The sequence below is a fragment of the Anomaloglossus baeobatrachus genome, chromosome 1 (assembly GCF_048569485.1).
Source record: "Anomaloglossus baeobatrachus isolate aAnoBae1 chromosome 1, aAnoBae1.hap1, whole genome shotgun sequence".
Lineage (NCBI taxonomy): Eukaryota > Metazoa > Chordata > Amphibia > Anura > Aromobatidae > Anomaloglossus > Anomaloglossus baeobatrachus.
The window spans coordinates 976,739,012-976,746,089 of NC_134353.1; positions in this window are offsets into that span (position 1 = coordinate 976,739,012).

Genomic DNA, 7,078 nt, shown 5'->3' on the forward strand with positions numbered 1-7,078 from the left:
TCCCTTTCTGCAGTCCATCTAAAGGGCTCCCTAAACCTTCAGGCAGATTTCCTGAGTCGTCGGGATGTTCATCCGGGGGAATGGAGTCTGGATCAAGCGGTGTTCTGCTCTCTGGTGGCAAGGTGGGGTACTCCAGAGGTGGACCTCTTTGCTTCGGCAGGAAATCGCAAGGTCGCAACATATTTCTCCCTGAACCCTCGGGACAAGGCATTGGGGGTGGACGCCTTCTGCCACGTTTGGTCCTTTTGCCTCGCCTACGCTTTCCCCCCACTTCCTCTTCTCGCATGGACCCTGAGGAAGATCAGAGACGACGGAGCCACAACTATCCTGGTAGCCCCTCTGTGGCCTCGGAGGAGTTGGTACAGCCTAATCCTGATGCTCGGGATAGACGGACCGGTCCTCCTGGGTTCCGACCCCAGTTTACTATCCCAGGGTCCGATTTTCCATCCGGATCCCCAGAAACTCAAATTGGCTGCCTGGCTTCTGAGGCCCGGGCTCTAAGGGCCCAGGGACTTTCTGACAGGGTTGTGGCTACTCTACAGAAGAACCGTAAACCGGTGACTAATAGTATTTACAATAAAATCTGGATGAAATTTTCCTCCTGGTGTGGTTCTCGGCCTCCTGACCCGCTCCGGCCTAATGTTGCACAGATTCTAGACTTCCTCCAGAGTGGATTAGACCTGGGCCTTCGGCCTAGCACCCTGAAGGTTCAGGTCTCGGCACTCAGTGCAGTCTTTGACACGGCTCTGGCGGATCATCGCTGGATCCGCCGTTTCTTTGTGTCCGCTAGTAGACTCTGTCCGCGTCAGAGGGTCCTGACGTCTCGCTGGGATCTCAATGTGGTCCTTACCGGACTGTCTCAGTCTCCCTTTGAGCCGCTGTCCTCCTGTAACATCCGTTCGCTTGGTCACAAGACTGCCTTTCTTGTGGCTATTACGTCTGCTCGTAGAGTCGGGGAACTTCAGGCATTGTCTATTCGTGAGCCTTACCTGACCGTCAAAGATGACAGCATTGTCTTTCAGCTGGACCCTTCCTTCCTTCCCAAGGTGGTTTCGGATTTTCACCATTCTCAGTCCATCATTCTGCCTTCCTTCTGTCAGCATCCTAGGACTCCGGGTGAGGAAGTGTTTCATTCTTTGGACGTTCGTCGGACAGTGTTGCACTACCTGGATGTTACTGCACCTTGGCGTCTTCATCATAACCTATTCATCCAGCCCTTTGGTCGAAATAAGGGCAGGAAGGTGGCTAAGAGTACCGTCGACACCTGGATTGTGCGGGCCATTAGAGACGCCTACCTCGCTCAGCATCTCTCTCCGACTACCGGATTCACGGCGCACTCCACCAGGGCTACCTCTGCCTCCTGGGCTGAACGGGCAGGGGCTTCTCCTGAGCAGATCTGCAAGGCGGCTACGTGGTCTTCCCTCCATACTTTCACGAAGCATTATCGTTTGGATCTGGATTCCAACAGGGATTTGGCTTTTGGCAGGAAGGTCCTGCAGGCTGTGGTCCCCCCCTAGGTATCAATTCGTTGGTATTCCTCCTATGCTGTCGTGTAAGGGACTAGAGAAATAAGAATTATTTTTACCGTTAATTCGGTTTCTAGGACCTTCCACGACAGCAGGTAATTCCCTCCCTTATCCTCGATATTCCTGGATGTGTTTGTACGTCTCATATGCTATGGGTTCTTTGTAAGACACTGGCTATGGGAGGTGGGAGGGTCCTTTGAAACCTCTTGTGCTTCTTGTCCCAATTAGGGAGTGGAGAGACAACCTCCTATGCTGTCGTGGAAGGTCCTAGAAACCGAATTAACGGTAAGAATAATTCTTATTTTAAAAAAAAATCTAACAGAAAAGCCGGCACTTTTCAAGGCTGCATTGACTAAAGCAAGCGCGCTCCAGCGGGCAAGTGCTACTGTGAAAGCTCCATTAGACTGCTTTCACACTAGCGCTTACCACATGGGAAAAGTGACACTTCTCCAGACGGAGCGCCCCGGCAGTATTCAATGCCGCTGGTAAAATGCTGCACTTCTCCAGACGGAGCGCCCCCGCAGTATTCAATGGCGCTGGTAAAATGCCGCACTTCTCCAGACGGAGCACCCCGCAATATTCAATGCCGCTGGTAAAATGCCACACTTCTCCAGACGGAGCGCCCCCGCAGTATTCAACGCCGCTGGTAAACGTGCAGCATTTCTCCAGACTGAGCACCCCCGCAATATTCCATGCCGCTGGTAAACGTGCAGCATTTCTCCAGATGGAGCGCCCCGCAGTATTCAATGCCGCTGGTAAACGTGCCGCACTTCTCCAAACGGAGCGCCCCCCAGTATTCAATGCCGCTGGTAAAATGCTGCTCTTTTCCAGACGGAGTGCCCCCGCAGTATACAATGCCGCTGGTAAAATGCCACACGTCTCCAGACTGAGCGCCCCGGCAGTATTCAATGCCGCTGGTAAACGTGCCGCACTTCTCTAAACGGAGCGCCCCCGCAGTATTCAATGCCGCTGGTAAAATGCTGCACTTCTCCAGACGGAGCGCTCCCGCAGTATTCAATACCGCTGGTAAAATGCTGCACTTCTCCAGACGGAGCGCCCCCGCAGAATTCAATGCCACTAGTAAAATGACGCACTTCTCCAGACGGAGCGCCCCCGCAGTATTCAATGCCGCTGGTAAAATGCTGCACTTCTCCAGACGGAGCGCCCCGCAGTATTCAATGCCGCTGGTAAAATGCTGCACTTCTCCAGATGGAGCGCCCCCGCAGTATTCAATACCGCTGGTAAAATGCTGCACTTCTCCAGACGGAGCGCCCCCGCAGTATTCAATGCCGCTGGTAAAATGCTGCACTTCTCCAGACGGAGCACCCCCACAATATTCAATGCCGCTGGTAAACGTGCCACACTTCTCCAGACGGAGCGCCCCCCAATATTCAATGCCGCTGGTAAAATGCCGCACTTCTCCAGACGGAGCGCCCCTGCAGTATTCAATGCCGCTGGTAAAATGCTGCACTTCTCCAGACGGAGCGCCCCCGCAGTATTCAATGCCGCTGGTAAAATGCCGTGTGGCGCCCCAGGACCTGGTCGCCACAACAGCATTGCCCCTCCAAAGGGTTAATGCTGAGCCTATAGGTAATTGAGGGAATCATTGGCCAGTAAGTTCAACATCCAACGCAGTTTCTCCCTCAGGCCAGCAGGGGGAGCTCTGAACCTGGAGTTCCAGGGAGCATTCCTTAAGTCTGACCTGAGGGAGGAGTTAGTGTTCAGTCTGTAGAGAGAAAGCAGAGAGAGCAGATGCAGAGTAGTGCTGTCCTGCGGACTGGGGCCTGGAGCTGGAGTAGCTTGGCCCAGTGAAGCAGGAGGAGCAGAGAGGCACAGAAGAGACTTTGACATCGGAGTCTGTGGTTGCCAGGGTGTAAAATCCTTCCCTGGTAGCCGAATCCGGAGGGCAAGAGAGCTGCAAGCCCCCTGGCCCAGAAGCAATCTGAAGGTACAACTGCATCCCAAGGGCCCGGTGTGGACTCCAGCAGAGAAGCACCAGAGAGGGCCTGCGCAGCCTACCACACAGAAAAAGGGACGAACCACAGGTCTCAGCAGCAAGAGGGCCATTGCCAATCCAGAGAGCAGGGTCCTATAACAGTAAGGAAAGAACAGGAGTAGGCCTCATACTCATCTGGCCAAAAGATAACTCAGTTACTTCCAGGCCGGCCGGAGCCCTCTACCACCTGTAACGGTCTCCCAGGACTAACCGTTTGCCAAGTAAAAGAGGAGAAGGTAAAGAGACTACTGTTTGTGCCTGTTTCTTTCACTGCCTGTCGGCCCTGCACCGTATTATTCACACAACATCACACCATAGACTCTCACGAGCACCAACTGTTGCCCCGGGGTACCGCTCCACCTGTGGGGAGCAGGACCATCCAAGCTGCCATACCATCAGCCCCGGAAACCCCATACAGCAGCGGCGGCTTAATAGCCGCAAACCACAGGTGGCGTCACGACAACCATAAACTTTATTCACCAGCCATATTTAATTGACACCCACCAGGGCCACGGAGTCGGGCCCCGCCACCACTGACGACCCCCGGACTAGTCCGGCCCGGCACCGGGTGTCCCATAGCCCTGGGGTGGGCGAGTCAATTTTGGCGTCACGAACAGGATTTCGTGCCCGGTCCCACCGGGTACTGTGCGCCTGCAGAAACTGTGCTTAAAAGACTGTGTTACTGTTCGAAAACTGCCGCCGCAATTAGCCTCGCTGAGCGCAGGAAGAAGGGGGGCGTGCCCAAAAAAGAGCGCGAAGGGAGCGCACCATCAGAGCAGAGCGCCATTAACCCCGCGCGACCCAGAAGGGAATTTGAAAAGTGAACGGAGCCTGGTAAGGTTCACTAAAGGGGGAGGAAGATGTCCGACACAGAGGGAGAGCAGGTAGCTGCCATAGCCCGAGACGCTGCAGCACCAGCCGAAGCAATCCCAGTCGCCGTCGCCCCCGCTGTAGCGCCGGTAATGCCGATCACAATGCCGTACATTCCGGGAGCAGAATGGCTGCCGCAGTACTCCGGGGAGTCACATACCCTGAGCGACTTCAGAGAAAGGCTGCACAGCTTGTTTAGAGTGTATCCTCTGACTGAGAGCCAGAAGGTAGGCATATTAATGGGGCAGCTAGCCGGCGCGGCCCAGCGTGAAGTGAAGTCCTGGCCTGATACAGATAAAGGGACAGCAACCCAGATACTGGCCAAGTTAAAGAGTACTTTTGACACCCGCACCGCAGCAGAAATAAAAATGAGATTCTTCGGGTGCAAACAACGGGCCACAGACAGCATACGGGACTATGCCTTAAACTTGCAGGAGGCCCTGAAAGCAGTTAAACAGGTGGACCCAGAGAGTGTACGAGAAGAACACAAACTCCTAACTGAGCAGTTCATAGAAGGGCTCCTGTCAGATGCCCACAGGACACAGCTGCGTATCATGGTCCTGCAGAACCCTGCTCTGGACTTTGCAAAGTTTAAGGACCAGGCCATCCGGGTACTGAGAGAATCTACACCGAATGACCCAGTACCCCTCCGGCCTCTTGCTATCACGTACCCAGGGGTGGTGCCTGCAACACGAGCCGCTGCGGGGGCTGAGGCGCAGTCCCTGGATAAGGATCCCGCTTCAGAGCTCAGACAGCAGGTCCAGGAGCTGACAAAGACTGTAGCTGCCCTTGCCAAGACCGTGCAGTCTCTACAAGTGACCCCATCGCCTGCAAGAATCGAGTTGGCCTCCAGCCCAGCTGACGTCCCATGCATGTGTAATGAGGTGCCAGGGGGGCCTCCGGCCTTGTAGTCGCAGCCTTTGTAGATTCAAGGCTCTCCCCTGGCTCCATCACTACTTCAAGGTCGGGGACTAACTTGGTGGGGCAGAGTGTGGTGATGTCGTCGGTCGTTGTACAAACAGTCTTCAGGCAGGATGTGGGAAAAACAAAAGACATCTTTATTTACACACGAAGTCACAATCCGGCTGTTGCAGAAAAACACTTCCTGGGGCTGGGGGACAACCTGCCCTAACGTACCCTCACGTGGGGATGTGCCCTGGTTAATCCGCTTCACCGGGCTCCCACTGGCGGTTACACACACACCGGACTCACACCGGTTGCTTCACTCTCCGAGGTTCCATCCACTCCCGTTCTCTCCGGCGTCCCCTCTTAATTCAGCCCCCACACTCTGCCCCTTGATCTTCACTCTCTCACGTCCCGGATCCAACTGCCTCTCTCTCACACACACATACACTTCTCCTTCCTCCCCCTGATTTCTGCCGGCTCCTCCTTCCACTGTGGTGACAGCCGTCGCACCCGGCCACTAGGGGTGCCCTAACACAACACAAATAAAACACTTTTATTAATGGCATCTCCGGTCAACTAAGCTCTCTTTGTAGGGGGTATGCTCACCCACTACACACCTCCCCTCTTAAAACCCGAGCCTCCCGGCAAGGCTCCATCATAAAAAAAACACACATATTTAAAACTAGGCACAACATGTTGAACAAACTACGAACCAGTCCACAACAGGCGGCCCGGAAGAAGGGGCACCAGTCCAGCGCCCGGTCTTGGTAGTGCCCGGAGGCTTAGCAGCGCTCCCGGTCTTGGGTGGTGCCCGGAGGCTTAGCAGCGCTCCCGGTCTTCGGTGTGAGCAACAGGAACACAAAACTTTTCCTCCATGACGCGGAGGAGCCCCTGGCCCAGTCCGGCAGCAGACTCTCTCCGGGCTCAGTTACTTAAACGTTGCTGAACTTCAACTGTAAACGAAAACCCGGTCTTCCAATAAACCGGTCAGAATGTTTTATTCTGGGTGCAACACCCGCTTCCACTCGGCTCTCTGAGCCCTGATGTAATCTGACAGAGATTGTCCGGGCTGTCGGCGCAGCCGCTGAAAAGGCTCGTAAGCAACGGCAGGCTTCGGTGCCATGGTCTCCTCAGTCACCGATGGAGGCGATGGGGTCGCTACCCTAGGCGGTGGTGGTATATCCAAGACGATAACCGGGTTGCTGTTAAGACTCTGGCTGATAGCCAGCACCGCCGGGGTTCCCCTCTCCGAGTCGGTAGGCGGTCCGGGCTTCACTTCTGGAGCGACGGCTAGAGTGTGTCTTGACTGAGAGGATTCAGCCAGCACCGGTCTTGACTGCGCCCGCCGCCGGCATTGGTGTTCCTCCCACTCTAACTCCTGCTGCCACTGAACTGCTTCTTGCGAGGTGGGCATACGGGAGACGCTGACCGCAAAGAGGCCGCGGCACCCCACTTCAGGTATGAACCGGACTTTCTCTCCTGGGTAGAGCGTGTGTAGACGCTGAGGTAAGCCCTCAACATCCAAATGTACCCGGTTATAAAAATAATCGTCACCGGTCGTCTCCTCCCGGATAAAACCGTAGCCCCCTTGCTGGTTAAATTTCACCACTATACCCGTGGTAAACTGTAACTCCAGCTCTTCACCCCGGGGACCGGTCATCATCTCCTGGGCGACAGTTTCCGCGAGCAGTCTCTCCTGGACGGGGTCCGGCTCTGGGGACGGTGACTTCCTGTAAGGTATGGAAGACGGCTGCACCGGGTCCCAGAAAAAGCCCCAATT